The sequence below is a fragment of the Mandrillus leucophaeus genome, unplaced genomic scaffold, assembly GCF_000951045.1.
Source record: "Mandrillus leucophaeus isolate KB7577 unplaced genomic scaffold, Mleu.le_1.0 Scaffold316, whole genome shotgun sequence".
Classification (NCBI taxonomy): domain Eukaryota; kingdom Metazoa; phylum Chordata; class Mammalia; order Primates; family Cercopithecidae; genus Mandrillus; species Mandrillus leucophaeus.
In genome coordinates, this window is record NW_012103321.1 from 3392029 (window position 1) to 3408445 (window position 16417).

Here is a 16417-nt window from a genome sequence, read left to right on the forward strand (position 1 = left end):
TCAAAGTCATTCTCTGTCCAGCTTTGTTCTGTTGCTGATGATGAGCTGCGTTCCTTTGGAGGGGGAGATGCGCTCTGATTTTTTGAATTTCCAGCTTTTCTGCACTGCTTTTTCCCCATCTTTGTGGTTTTATCTGCCTTTGGTCTTTGATGCTGGTGACGTACTGATGGGGTTTTGGTGTGGGTGTCCTTTCTGTTTGTTAGTTTTCCTTGTAACAGTCAGGACCCTCAGCGACAGGTCTGTTCGAGTTTGCTTGAGGTTCACTCCAGACCCTTTTTGCCTGGGTATCAGCAGCGGAGGCTGCAGAAGATAGAATATTGCTGAACAGCGAGTGTTGCTGTCTGATTCTTGCTCTGGAAGCTTCATCTCAGGGGTGTACCCCACCGTGTGAGGTGTGAGATGTCGGTCTGCACCTAGTGGGGGATGTCTCCCAGTTAGGCTACTCAGGGGTCAGGGACCCACTTGAGCATGCAGTCTTTCTGTTCTCAGATCTCAACCTCCATGCTGGGAGATCCACTGCTCTCTTCAAAGCTGTCAGACAGGGGCATTTACATCTGCCGAGGTTTCTGCTGCATTTTGTTTAGCTATGCCCTGTCCCCAAAGGAGGAGTCTACAGAGGCAGCCTGGCCTCATTGAGCTGTGGTGGGCTCCACCCAATTCAAGCTTCCTGGCGGCTTTGTTTACCTACTTAAGCTTCAGCAATGGCGGGTGTCCCTCCCCCAGCCTCGCTACTGCCTTGCAGTTAGATCTCAGACTGCTGTGCTAGCAATGAGGGAGGCTCCATGGGCGTAGGACCCTCTGGGCCAGGTGTGGGATATAATCTCCTAATGTGCCATTTGCTAAGACCCTTGGTAAAGCACAGTATTAGGGTGGTAGTTACCCGATTTTCCAGGTGTTGTGTGTCTCAATTTACTTTGGCTAGGAAAAGGAATTCCCTTCCCTCTTACACTTCCCAGGTGAGGCGATGCCTCACCCTGCTTCAGCTCTGGCTCGTCGGGCTGCAGTAGCTGACCAGCACCAATTGTTCGGCACTCCCTAGTGAGATGAACCCGTTACCTCACTTGAAAATGCAGAAATCACCCATCTTCTGTGTCGCTCACGCTGGGAGCTGGAGGTTGGAGCTGTTCCTATTCGGCCATCTTGGGCATGCCCCCGTTTTTTCTTTAAGCTATCAATTTCCTTGAATATTTCTCCCTTTGCTTCTTGCATAATATTTTAAATTTCCTTGCATTGGGCTTCACCTTTTTCTGGTCCCTCCCTGATTAGCTTAATAACTAACTTCCTGAATTCTTTTTCAGGTAAATCAGGGATTTCTTCTTGATTTGGATCCATTGCTGGTAAACTAGTGTGATTTTTTGGGAGTGTTGGAGAGCCTTGTTTTGTCATATTGCCAGGGTTGGTTTCCTAGTTCCTTCTCATTTGGGTAGGCTCTGTCAGAGGGAAGGTTTAGGGCTGAAGGCTGTTGTTCAGATTCTTTTGTCCCACATGTACCCTTGATGTAGTACTCTCTCCCTTTTCCTATGGATGTGACTTCCTGTGAGCCAAACTGCAGTGATTGTTGTTTATCTTCTGGGTCTAGCCACCCAGCAAGCCTACCCAGCTCTGGGCTGGTACTGGGGGTTGTCTGCAAAGCATCCTGCGATGTGAACCATCTATGGGTCTCTCAGCTGTGAATACCAGTGCCTGTTCTTGCAGAGATGGTGGGGGTGTGATGGACTCCATGAGGGTTCTTAGCTTTGGTGGTTTAATGTTCTATTTTTGTGCTGGCTGGCCTCCTCCCAGGAGGTGCTGATTTCTAGAAAGCATCAGCTGTGGTATTATGGGGAAGAACTGGCAGTGGATGGGGCCCTAGAACTCCCAAGATTATATTCCCTGGGTTTTCCACTACCAAGATAGGTAGGGAAGGACCATCTGAGCTCAGACTCTCCTTAGGTGGGTCTTGCTGTGGTTGCTATGGGGTATGGGGATGAGATTTCAAGGTCACTGGAGTTGTGTATCTAGGAGGATTATGGCTGCCTCTGCTGAGTCATGCAGGTTGTCAGGGAAGTGAGAGAAAGCTGCCAGTCACAGACCTTGCCCAGCTCCCATGCAAACTGAAGGGCTTGTCTCACTTCCACTGTTCTCTCACCTCTACATCCCCCAGAAAGTTCCCAAGTGGAGAGCAATACAGGCTTGAAAACCTGCCTCAGGCTATCCACCTTCCAACTGTGAAAGGAAAGGGCTTGGTTCTTCCCTAGTTTGTGGAGTCTGCACACCGGATTTGCGCACTCGCTAGAGTTCTGGCCAGTAGATTTCTCACCCTGTTCAAATTGTTGCAAGGTTCAGCTAAAGATTTCCTACTCGCTGTGGCGTTTGACCCCCTGTTCCTCTCCTGTTGCATCCCTGTGGTGCCAGACAGGGGTGGCCTGCTAGGGGACCCAGCAAGCTCCCAGGGCCTTCCTGCTGCTTCCTCTACCCCTGTATTTCACTCAGCTCTCCAAATTGACTCCACTGCAGGTAAAGTCGGAAACTTCTCCTGCAAACAGACCTTCAGCTTCTCCAGTAGGGGTGTGTGTTTGGGAGTGGAGGCTCTCCCTTTCCCACTTCCGCAATTGGGGCTCTCACAGTTTTGGGGGTCTCCTAGGTCCTGCAGGAGCAGTCCGCTTCCTTCAGAGGGTCTGTAGGTCCTCTCAGGATTGCTGGGTTTTTTTATTGCAGTTCATCTGGAGCTAAAATTCACAATATGAGCCACTGACGGCTCTGTCCAGAGCTGCAATCTAGTCCAGCCTCCTGCCCACCATGATCCTAATCATAATATCTTAAATTCTACTACATCTCATTCTGAAATGTCTGTCTCTCTCCAACTGTTCCCCACCCCAAATCTGTCAAACTCCCTTATGTATTTTCAAATCCATCTCAGAAGTCACCTTTTCTGGAAAGTCATCCATAAATACTTCCTCTTTCTAGAAGTCTTATTCTTCTTCTATATACTGCTTCTGCTAACATCTACCATATTACACTGTATTTTACTTTACAATTACCTTCCTAAGTAGACTTGATGACAGAGATTAGGTCTTATGACTCCAGTATTCCAAGTCAGCACAGGGAAAGTGCTTGTAATAAATGCTATTAAATGAATGAATACTTTTATATATAAGAAAGCAATGACTATTTAATACATCTGCAAATATACCTAGCATATTCAGAGTATGCTTCCTTTTCTTAAGTAATAAGACATTTTTAACACTTCATATACTTCTATAACATATTTAGTGCTAATCAAGAAAGCTAAACTTTATGAAAGAATTAATTCTACTTAAGAAATGATGTCTCTTGCCTTAAAAAATTACTATCAAGAAAATGAGATTTGTCATAGCCTGCAAAGTCATAGGTATGCAAAATACATGTCTGAAAGGACTGTTATCTAAAACACAAAGAACTCTAAAATGCAACAATGAGAAAAAGAATAACCTGATTTAAAAATGGGCAAAAGACCCGAACAGGCACCTCACAAAGATGATATACAGATGCCAAATGAGGATATGAAAAGATACTTCACATCATATGTCATTAGGGAATTGCAAATTAAAGTAGCAATGAGATACCACTTACATCTACAAGAATTGCCAAAATCCAGAACACCACTGACAACACTAAATGCTATGAGTATGTAGAGCAACAAGTATTCTCATTCATTGCTTGTAGGAATGCAAAATAGTACAGCCATTTTATAACACAGTTTGATAGTTTTTTTTGGTTTTTTTTGTTTTTTTTTTTTTTTTAAACAAAAAGAAACATATTCTTACTATACAATCATGGTCCTTGGTATATACTCAAATGAATTGAAAATTTATGTTCATGAAAAACCCATTCACAGATGTTTATAGCAGCTTTATTCATAATTGTTCAAAATTGGAAGCAACCAAAATATTTTCAGTTAGGTGAATGGATAAACTGTGGTATATACAAACCATAAAATATTATTTAGCACTAAAACAATATGAGCTATCAAGCCATGAAAACACATGGAGGATATTAAATGCATATTTTTAAATGAAAGAAGTGAATCTGAAAAGGCTACATACTCTGGTTTCAACTATATGCATTCAGGAAAAGGCAAAACTGTAGAGGCAGTAAAAAGATAAGTGGTTGCCAGGTTAGGTGTGAAGAAAGGAAAAAGAGGCAGAGCACAGAGGATTTCTAGAACAGTGAAACTATTCTGCATTATGCTATGACGGTGGGTACATGTCGTTACACATTTGTCAAACTCAGAAGATACAACACCAAGAATGAACCCTAATGTAAACTATGGACTTTGGATGATAATCATATGTCTATGTTGGTTCATCCATTGTAGCAAATGTGCCACCATGATTCTGGATGTTGATAGTGGGAGAGGCTGTGGAAGTGTGGGTCAGGGAGGAGAGGGTGTATGGAAATTCTCTGTGCCTTCTGCTCAATTTTGCTGTTATCCTAAAACTGCTCTTCAAAATGGTCTATTAAAAAAAGAACATCTGTCCTACATTTTTAGTGTAAATAATTAAAATAAAAAGGACAACACTATTGCATACCACAGTGCAGGACCTTGCTACTTGAAGTGTGTCTGTGGACCAGCTGTTAGGACAGCACCTGGGGGCCTGTTGTAAATGTAGAAGCCCAGGCTCCCCCTCTAAGACCAACTGAATCACAGGTTGTGTTTTGAAAAGTTCCCCAGCTTATTTGTATGCACATCAGAGTTTGAGAAGCACTGGTGTGGAAAATCAGCAATTAAACTGAGTGCAAGAAGAACCAGGTTCTTTTCTTACCTCATCCATTCAAAAGTTGTTTAGCATTGGACAATGTACTGAAACTGTAGGTTTCTAGTCTGTAAAACAAGAGGGTTGAACCAGGTCAAAGTTCTTCACAGTGTGGCTTGTAGAATAGCAACATCAGCATCACCTGGGACATATTGGAAATGCAACTTCTGTGGACTCAGAAACAATATGGGTGAGCCCATGATCTGTTATTTAACAAACCCTGCAGGTGCTTCTGAGGCAAACTGAAATTGAGAACCATTATTATGGCCTCTAAAGTTAGTTCTTTCCAATATAAACTTTTTATGATCGTTTGGACAAATGTAAACGTCACAAGATCATATATATGTATACACACACACATATATATATATTACTTGAAACTGAATACTTAACACACTTTAAACAATGAACTGGCATTGTTTTCATTCTCAGATCATGCCTTTACCTATTTAAAATATTTCTTATATTTTTCAAAATATAAATCTCTATTTATATATAAATATATAAGTTTCTGTTGAAATTTTCAGGTACGAAATCAGATTCCCTGGACTCTGATGCAGAACAATTGATTTGAAGACACCCTTCAGACAAAGAAACTCTGAGCTTGCTGCTCGTTAAGGGATAAAGAGTTTAATCTGACATAATAGAGGTTTTTTTTTTTTTTTTCCTTTTGTAATTAGCAAACCACACATATTTAGTGCCAGGATGGCTGGCTAGGGTCATTTTCATTAACATAGTTCCCACTGAATGCTAAGGATGTCTCTTTCATCCAATAAGAAAATCTAAAAAAGAGGACAAGGTAAACTTTAATTTGGGTTAATCACAGATAAGAATGTCATGATCACATACTAAATTGTGAATCAGGAAACAGCTGATAAGATTCAGTAAGAGCACATGAAAGCAATAATTTTTTGTCTGATTCAAGTAGGATGAGAGACTTTGGTTGCATTTGAAATTCTGTTAAGAACGACACAGACAAGTACTATTTTTAACTCGTACTTTTATTGTAAAATAATTCACAGTGTAAGAAACAAACAAAATTTTAAAAGAGGGGAACTGTGGGTATATAATCCAGCAGCTCAGTTTTCTTTTTCAGACAGTTGTTAGTGTTACTATGGGGGAAACATTTGCGTTCCAAGGTTGTGAATTCATAGGGCCATGTTTGCATTCACTTTATGAACAAAGCACCCACAAACACAGATCCAAAGGGCTTTTTCTCCTAGAGTCTGACTGTGGACTATTTACTAATATAATTAAACAGTAATGGGGGATGATGTATTTGCATGCCTTAAATATAATTTACTTTAACCATTTCATCTCTGATATATAAGCCCTGGTAATTCATCGATGCTGTCAGTTGCTGGCTCTAACATCTATCTAAACCATTAGAAACAGTAGACACAGCATTGCATTTGTTGTTGTTGTTGTTGTTTTCTCCTAAAGATTTTCATTCTCTTGATCTTTAGAGTCTTGATGAATAGTACAATTCCACCAACATTTCTGGCAAGAGTTTCAAAGAAACAGCGTTCAATTTTATGAGAGCAGATTGGCTTTTTACCTTTTTGCAGGAAACAATTACTTGACTTTAAGCATAAATCAAGCAGGAACCTTAAAAATGGGAGGCTATGAAAAGGGAGGGCTTTTGAAAATCCGGCCTAAATGTGTTTCTGATGACAATAAATAAATAGGATTTTGATTTCTAATAACGTGTTTATCTCTCTAATCACTCTACATCCTCAAAGGGAATTGTGTTTGGACTACAAAGGGTCAGCATGAACCAAAGATGAAGCCTGTGGTAGGGCAAAGGATGTGACCCCTGTGAAGAGCTGGTGAAATAGGCTCTGCAGAAAATACGCTTGGAGACACATCCATCCCCAAAGTATCCATCCTAAAGAATCCCAAATGACTAACCCAAGCAGATGAGAGAAGGACAAGAGGAATAGAGAGAAGGGAAGCTATGACAAAAGAAGGATCAGGGGATGAGGAAATGGAGAAGGTGGAGGAAGAAATAGAGAAAAAGAGGAAGAAAACATGGGGAGGAGAACAAGAGATAGAAAAAAATTAAAAGGAAGTGAGAGAAAGGAAACAGAAGTCTGAGGAAGGGCCCCAGATGAAGAGGAGGCAGAGAAGGAGAAATAGTAAAAGAGAGAGGGCTGAGGTGGGGGTGTTTTTATATGAGGAGGGTCCTCATGGGTGTTGTTCTGGAGATTTTTCCAAATGAGGTTATGATAATTGCACATTAGACAACATACAGAAGCTTTTCCCCAGCATTTATCAGCAAATGCCTCAATGGTATGGAAGAAATTAGTAGAAAGTCAGGGTTATTCTCCTGAGATATACTGTTTTCCTAGGTCACAAGGTGAAATTTTTTTTTTTTTTTGCTGCAATCATTGGAAACTAGTAAGTATAGTCGGAGGGAGGATTCTGCTATAGCAATGTCACATCCCAATTAACCTAGAAAAATGTCTCAGCCACTGTTTAATTGTTTTCCCTATTACTCTTCCCATAATGGATTTTTGGTCACTGTTGGAGTCAAGCTGTCCCCTCATTTGGGGTTTATAGGGTTGCTTGTGATGGAACACAAAGACACTATCAAAGCCTTACTCATAGCTTTATGGATTCTAATTTAATTTTTTTAATTAAAATTTTTAAAATTTAAAATATTTGAATGGTACAACATAATGATTTAAATACATATACATTGTATAATGATGATCAATCAGCTTTGTGTTCGCTACATATATATGTAAACTGTATTTTTCTGTTATTTGTTTTTAGGACACAGAATGAATGACACATTTTGGGAAAGAAGTCCAGATATTTTCTTAGGTTTACCTATGGTCCAATAAAATTGAATTTACTTCTGTTCAACCTGACTATAAAGTTGACATCCTATATATATTAATCTCTGTTACATTTGGGCTACATCTAAGTTTACTAAAAAATGGGGTTTGTCACTCATATATTTTATGATATTATCAAATTTCTTTCCCCAGCTATTTCATACCTGTTTTCTCCAACAGAAAGTCTTTTATTGCGATGAGCTGACTATTATCTCATCTAATAAGGATTAAGTGTTCTATAAATAAAAATATTTCTTATTAAATTTTCTTTAATATCACTGATTACTTCTTAATAATAATATTCCTAGTATATTTTAACTTGTTTTCAGGGAATTCTCCTGAAATGCTAGAAAAGAAATGTCTCTCAATAAAACACCAGTTACATAAACCCTCAAAAGCCTTTGTCTGATTTTTGTTAGAAGGTACGTACTGCTACTTAGGATATTTGGAATGTGTTCAACACAAGTGTGAATCATTGGTATGTCATCTTGAGAATATATTGAAAGAAAAGTCCTCGCAGAAAAGAAAATACTTTAAAATAATCTTGTAGCATCTGGTTTATACCTGGAAAAGTAAATTTTATAGTTTAGCATTGTGATGATTTTAGAAATCTAATGTGAACTGTCCTTGGATTTTTTGTTCTCTTGTTTCAGACTATTTCCATGAGCAAAACTAGTTTGACTATTTTGAGCCTTTTTGTCCACAACTGAACACCTGAAGTAAAAGTAGCAGAGAGTAATGAATTAAATTACCCTGTGGCATTCATATTACCCTGTAGCCAGAGTTAGTGTGTATGACTGTGAAGTATTTATTTGTAGTACTACAAACTCAAAACTTTATAATCTTCACCCTCGTTAGCCTATAAAGTCTTTAGCCTAAAAGTGTGAACATACCTACACTCAAAATTTGTATGTAAAGCCTACTTATTCAGAGGAGTAACATATGAGGTACTTTCTAAATAATGCCAAAATATTACTGAAGTTCAGTATAGTATGACTTTTTATTCTTTTTCTTTTTTGTACTGGCATGGTTCCTGAATACAATCCTAATTCATTCTTTCATAACCTCAATTAAGGTATATAGGAAGGCATTCAGGAGTCTTTTTTTTTCTTTTGAACTATCAGTTCTTAAGTTTTGTGAATACAGTCTTTTTTTGAAAAGTGAGAACTTTCTAAATAACAGCTAATATTTTTCAGATCATGTCACACAAACTTGCATATATAATTTCCACATTATCTTTATTGATGGATCCTCTTCTCTCTGCCTCTCCATTCAGAATCCCTTGCTTACGTTTGTCCCATCCACTTAATTCCCTCATGTGTGTTTGTTTACTCATGTGAACTCGTAAACAGGTCTATAAACATGTGTTTTCTATACACACACGACTAGATATTTCACAACCAGCTTGGAAGGTCTGTGTGCCGAGCCTTTATATCAAAACTATGTGCCCAACACTTATGTATAAAGCCTGTGTGTGTATATCGAGCCTATGTACCCAAAGCTTATATGTATAACCTGTATATCCAAGGCCTGTGTTTCCCTTGGCCTAGGGGGTACAGTGTAAGGTATATGGATGTGCTGTGGTCAACAATAGGCCGAGGCCGACATCAGGGCCAGAGTGACTCAGCCAGTTCGGAGTGCAGGCATAAAACTCCACTTGTAATATAATCACTGCTATGTAGCCATAACATGGGAAGGCGCATCACCCAACTTTGAGCCACTATTGTTTGTAAAAGGTATAACTGCCCTACTGATGCTGTACATACAGCACAGCTTGGCTTGTGCTGAGAGAAAGAATGTGAAGCTGCTCACCCTGTAAGGGAAAGCCAGCCTTGCAGGTCAGGGAATGTAGCTGCAGGAGTGGAAGCAGAAGGAGCTGCAGAGCCAGAGCAGGCAGCTGAGACAAAGGCAGACAGTATAAGAGAGCTGCTGAATAAAACCATCTTTCACCTGTCTATGCCCCCCCCAAGTGTTATGTCAGCTATCGGCCACCTGTTCACCCACTCCCTTTAGACTTTGACATGGACGGGAACCTGAGGCTTGGCATGACACAGGTTCAGATCCCTTCTTCTCTTCTAGTCATTTTTTTTTCCTGATATTTTTTGCCCATATCCTACCACCTAATGGCTGGGATAAAGCTAGGTGATGTGGTGAAGGAGGCCAAGATTGAATTGAATATTCCCCTTTCTTTGTCATCTCTCCCATCTTTCCCTTCTCTCACTTAATGCTCTCAAACTGTACCTTAGGCCTCTCTCTTCCTAGCTATGTCTCCCTACACATGCACACACTCTGGGAAGCACCTCATATTTCTTTTTTCTTTTATAAATTATTTTTATGGAATATGGAATATATTACTTTGAGAGAAAATTTTATGTCTTTACAATGAGAGCTCAATGTTTCAAATAATGTCAATGTAGTTACAATATATTTCAGATTAATATGTTATTTTGCTTAACATGGTTTACTAGGGATGTCAGATAGCGGTTGTCTTTAGTAAGATCAAAGTTACAGGTGAATAACTAATCTGAATGGAAAGTTAAGGCAAGGCAGCCAGGACCTATTGGAGAGCCAATGGAAAGAAGCTGGGATGCAGAAAAGTAAAGCAGCAAGAGTTGGCAGAGATTAACCCTTGAGGAACTCAGAATCACACAGAAATGGTAGGTGGAGGTGCCTCCCTGCTCTCCTCACTCTTGAGACACACTGCTGATTGCTTTGCTTTCAGGGAGTCCCTCTACGCTTGCAACCCCAGGCAAGCTGTTGGTGGCAATTTAGGAACTTCCCAGGGGCAGAGCACCATGTGGCCAGCTCATGCTGGTGCACTCACATTCTGCTCAGGCCCTAACAGAGACAGCAGATGCCATACTGGTTGTGCACCTCTGTGGGCCACTCCTCTACTGGGGGAACCTTAGCCCTTGTGTTGCCACATTACCAAATGCCCTGCAAATATATTCCACAACCTGCTCTGACATTAGCAACCACAGGGGACCAGTTGCTCCCCGGGAAGCTACAGGATTTCCAAACATCTAACCTACAGCACTGGGTACTCCTAGAAGAGGGAGTAGTGCAGTCCACCAAAGTCTCCCTTTGGGACAAAGGAAATTCAGGTGTGGTGCTGACTGCTGCAGGTGGTTGGGAATAAATATGGAATAGGGGTCACCTCCTGCTTCTCCAACCACTGTTGCAGACACATAGAGGCTTTCCCCTCTCAGGGTCAGCTTAAGTGCACTTAGATATGAAGTTTCCAGTGATTTTCATGGTGGCTACACCCGCTGTTGAAAAATCCCACTCTGCCTAGGCTTGCATGAAGGGCAGGGCCCCACTCTCCCTCCCTACACAGAGAAGCAGCATTCCAGCAATAGAGGGCATACAAGCTGCAGAACTGTCTGTTCTAGACTGAGGGAAGAGACTCTGCCCTGATGCTATTTTGGTGGTTGCCACCAGAAGAGCATTTCCACAGGGATGCAAGGATAGTTCAAAATATGCAAATAAATAAATAAATGTGTTTCACCACATAAACAGAATTATAAACAAAAACCATATGATCATCTGCATCTCAATCAATGCAGAAAAGGCATTTGATAAAATTCAATATTCCTTCATGATGAAAACCCTCAACAACCTAGGCATTGAAGGAATATATCCCAAAATAATAAAAGCTATATATGACGAACTCACAGCCAACATCAAACTGAATGTGATCATGTTGGAAGCAATTCCTCTAAGAACTGGAAGAGGCAAGGATGTCCACTCTCACTGCTCCTATTCAACTGGAAGTTCTAGCCAGAGCAATCAGGCAAGAGAAAGAAATAAAAGCATCCAAATTGGAAAAGGTGAAGTCAAATTATCTCTGTTTCCTGATGATGCAATCTTATATCTAGAAAACCCTAAAAATTCCTCCATAGAACTCCTAGATTTGATGAATGACTTCAGTGAAGTCTCAGGTTTCAAAATTAATGTACAAAAATCACTTGCACTTCTATGTACCAACAATACTCAAGCTGAGAACAAAATCAAGAACTCAATTCCATCTGCAATAGTCATAAAAAATTAAAATACCCAGGAATACATTTAACCAAGCAGGTGAAACACCTCTATAAGGAGAACAAAACACTGATGAAAAATCACAAATGACAAAAAACATTCCATGTTCATGTAGGGAAAGAATAAATATTGTTAAAATGCCCATATTGCCCAAAGAAATCCACAGATTTAACACTATTCCTATCAAGTTGCCAATGTCATTTTTTACACAACTAGAAAAACACTACTCTAAAATTCGTATGGAAACACAAAAACAGTCCAAATAGCCAAAGTAACCCTAAGTACAAGGAAAAAAGCCAGAAGCATCACATTACTTGACTTCAAACTATACAAGTCAGTAGTAATCAAAACAGCATGGTACTGGTACAAAAATAGACACAGATATCAGTGGAACAGAATGGAGAATCCAGAAATAAATTCACATACCTACAACCAACTGATCTTTGACAAAATTGATGTAAATAAGCAATGGGGAAAGGACACCCTTATTCAAAGAATGGTTCTGGGAAAACTGGCTAGCTATACGCAGAAGAATGAAACTGAGCCCCTACTTATCACCATATACAAAAATTAACTAAAGATGGATTAAAGACTTAGATGTGGAAGGAGATTCAAGATGGCCAAATAGGAACAACACCGGTCTGCAGCTCCCAGCAAGATCAATGCAGAAGGTGGGTGATTTCTGAATTTCCAACTGACGTATCCAGTTTATCTCACTGGGACTGGTTGGACAGTGGGTGCAGCCCACAGAGGGTGAGCCGAAGCAAGGTGGGACATCACCTCACCTGAGAAGCACAAGGGGTCAGGGAATCTTCCCCGCTACCCAAGGAAAGCCATGAGGGTCTGAGCCTGAGGAACTCTGGCACAGATACTGTGCTTGTCCCATGGTCTTCACAACCTGTAACCAGGAGATTCTTTCCAGTGACTACTCCACCAGAGCCCTGGGTTTCAAGCACAAAACTGGGCAACCAATTAGGCAGACACTGAACTAGCTTCAGGAGTTTATTTTTTATTTTTTATTATTTTTTATCCATACCCAAGTGGTGACTGGAACACCAGCAAGACAGAACCATTCACTCCCCTGGAAAGGGGGGCTGAAGCCAGGGAGCCAAGTGATCTGGGTCGGCGGGTCCCACCCCTATGGAGCCCAGGAAACTAAGATCCACTGGCTTGAAATTCTCACTGCCAGCACAGCAGTAACCTGAGATCCACGTGAGATGGTGGAGCTTGGTCGGGGGAGGGGCGTCTGCCATTGCTGAGGCTTGAATAGGCGGTTTTACAGCCACAGTGGGTTTTAGAGCCACAGTGTAAACAAAGCCACTGGAAAGTTCAAACCTGGTGGAGCTCACTGCCACTCAACAAGGCTGCTGTGGCCAGACTGCCAGATTGTTCCTCTCTGGGCAGGGCATCTCTGTAAAAAAGACAGCAGCCCCAGTCAGGGACTTATAGCAGACTTAAATGTCCTTGCCTGATGGCTCTGAAGAGAGCAGCAGACATCCTAGCACAGCATATGAGCTCTGCTAAGGGTCAGTCTGCCTCCTCAAGTGGGTCAGTAACTCCTGTGTATACTGACTGAGAGACATTTCCCAATTGGGGCCAACAGACACCTCATACATGAGAGCTCTGGCTGGCATCTGGCAGGTGCCCTGCTAGGCCGAAGCTTCCAGAGGAAAGAACAGGCAGCAATCTTTGCTGCTCTGCAGCCTCCACTGGTAATACTTGGGCAAAGAGGGTTGGGAGTGGACCTCCAGCAAACTCCAGCAGAGTGGCAGCAGAGGGTCCTGACTGTTGGAAAAAAAACAAACAGAAAAGATTAGCACGTCCACTCAAAGACCCCATCCGAAGGTCACAAACATCAAATACCAAAGGTAGATAAATCCACAAAGATGGGGAAAAACCAGTGCAAAAAGGCTGAAAATTCCAAAAACCTGAACGTCTCTCGTCTTCCAAAGGATCACAACTCCTTGCCAGCAAGGGAACAAAACTGGACGGAGAATAAGTTTGACAAACTGACAGAAGTAGGCTTCAGAAGGTAGGTAATAACTAACAACTCTGAGCTAAGAAACACGTTCTAACCCAATGCAAGGAAGCTAAGAACCTTGATCAAGTGTTAGTGGAATTGCTAAGTAGAATAGTCAGTTTAGAGAAGAACATAAATGACCTGATGGAGCTGAAAAACACAGCATGAGAAGTTTGTGTAGAATATACAAGTATCAATAGCCAATTCGATCGAGTGGAAGAAAGGATATCAGTGATTGAAGATCAAGTTAATGAAATAAAGAAAGACAAGATTAGAGAAAAAATAACAAAAAGAAATGAACAAAGCCTCCAAGAAATATGGGATTATGTGACAAGACCAAATCTACATTTGATTGGTGTACCTGAAAGTGACGATGAGAAAGGAACAAAGTTGGAAAACACTCTTCAGGATATTATCCAGGAGAACTTCCCCAACCTAGCAAGACAGGCCAACATTCAAATTCAGGAAATAGAGAGAAAACCACAAAGATACTCCTCGAGAAGAGCAACCCCAAGACACACAAGCGTCAGATTCACCAAGGTTGAAATGAAGGAAAAAATGTTAAGGGAAACCAGGGAGAAAGGTTGGTTTACCTATAAAGGGAAACCCCGCAGATTAACAGCAGATCTCTCTGAAGAAACCCTACAAGCCAGAAGAGAGTGGGGCCCAATATTCAACGTTCTTAAAGAAAAGCATTTTCAACTGAGAATTTCATATCCAGCCAAACTAAGCTTCATAACTGAAGGAGAAATAAAATTCTTTACAGATAAGCAAATGCTGAGGGATTTTGTCACCACCAGACCTGCCTTATAAGAACTCCTAAAGGAAGCACTGAACATGGAAAGGAACAACTGGTACCAGTCACTGCCAAAACATACCAAATTGTAAAGAACATCGACACTATGAAGAAACTGCATTAATTAATGGGCAAAACAACCAGCTAGCGTCATAATGATAGGATCAAAATCACACGTAACAATATTAACCTTAAATGTAAACTGGCTAAATGCCCCAATTAAAAGACAGAGACTGGCAAATTGGATAAAGAGTCAATGCCCATCAGTGTGCTGTATTCAGGAGACCCATCTCATGTGCAAAGACACACATAGGCTCAAAATAAAGGGATGGAGGAATATTTAGCAAGCAAATGGAAAGAAAAAAAAAAAACAGCAGGAGTTGCAATCCTAATCTCTGATAAAATAGATTATAAACCAACAAAGATCAAAAGAGACAAAGAAGGGCATTATGTAATGGTAAAGGGAAAAATGCAGCAAGAAGAGCTACTATCCTAAGTATATATGCACCCAATACAGGAGCATCCAGATTCATAAAGCAAGTTCTTAGAGACCTACAAAGGTACTTAGACTCCCAAACAATAATAGTGGGAGAATTTAACACCTCACTGTCAGTATTAGACAGATCAACAAGACAGAAAATTAACAAGGATATTCAGGACTTGAACTCAGCTCTGGGCCAAGTGGACCTAATAGACCTCTACAGAACTCTCCACCCCATATCAACAGAATATAGATTCTTCTCAGCACCTCAGTGCACTTATTCTAAAATTGACCACATAATTGAAAATAAAACACTCCTCAGCAAATGCAAAAGAATGGAAATCATAACAAACAGTCTCTCAGACCACAGTGCAATCAAATTAGAACTCAGGATTAAGAAACTCATTCAAAACCATACAACTACATGGAAACTGAACAACCTGATCCTGAATGAGTAGTGGGTAAATAATGAAATGAAGGCAGAAATAAAGATGTTCTTTGAAACCAATGAGAACAAAGACACAATGTACCAGAATCTTTGGGACACATTTAAAGCAGTATTTAGAGGGAAATTTATAGCACTAAATGCCCACAAGAGAAAGCAGGAAAGATCTAAAATTGACACCCTAACATCAAAATTAAGAAAACTGAGAAACAATGCAAACAAATTCAAAAGCTAGCAGAAGACTTGAAATAACTAAGATCAGAGCAGAACTGAAGGAGACAGAGACACGAAAAGCACTTCAATATATCAATGAATCCAGGAACTGATTTTTTGGGGGAAAAAAAAAAAAAAAAAAAAGATAGACTGCTAGCCAGACTAATAAAGAAGAAAAGAGAGAAGAATGAAATAGATGCATTAAAAAATGATATAGGAGATATCACCACTGATCCACAGAAATACAAACTACCACCTGAGAAAACTATAAACACATTTATGCGAATAAACTAGAAAATCTAGAAGAAGTGGATAAATTCCTGGGCACACACACCCTCCCAAGTCTAACCCAGGAAGAAGTCAAATCCCTGAACAGACCAATAGCAAGTTCTGAAATTGAGGCAGTAATTAATAGCCTACCAACCCAAAAAAGTCCAGGACCAGACTGATTCATAGCCTAATTTTACCAGAGGTACAAAGAAGAGCTGGTTCCATTCCTTCGGAACTATCCCGAACAATAGAAAAAGAGAGAATCCTCCCTAACTCATTTTATGAGGCCAGTGGCATTCTGATACCAAAACCTGACAAAGACACAACAAAAAAAGAAAATATTAGACCAATATCTCTAATGAACATTGATGTGAAAATACTCAATAAAATATTGGCAAATTGAATCCAGCAGCACATCAAAAAGCTTATCCAACATGATCAAGTTGGCTTCATCCCTGGGAGGCAAGGCTGGTTCAACATACGCAAATCAATAAATGTAATCCATCACATAAACAGAACCAACGACAAAAAAA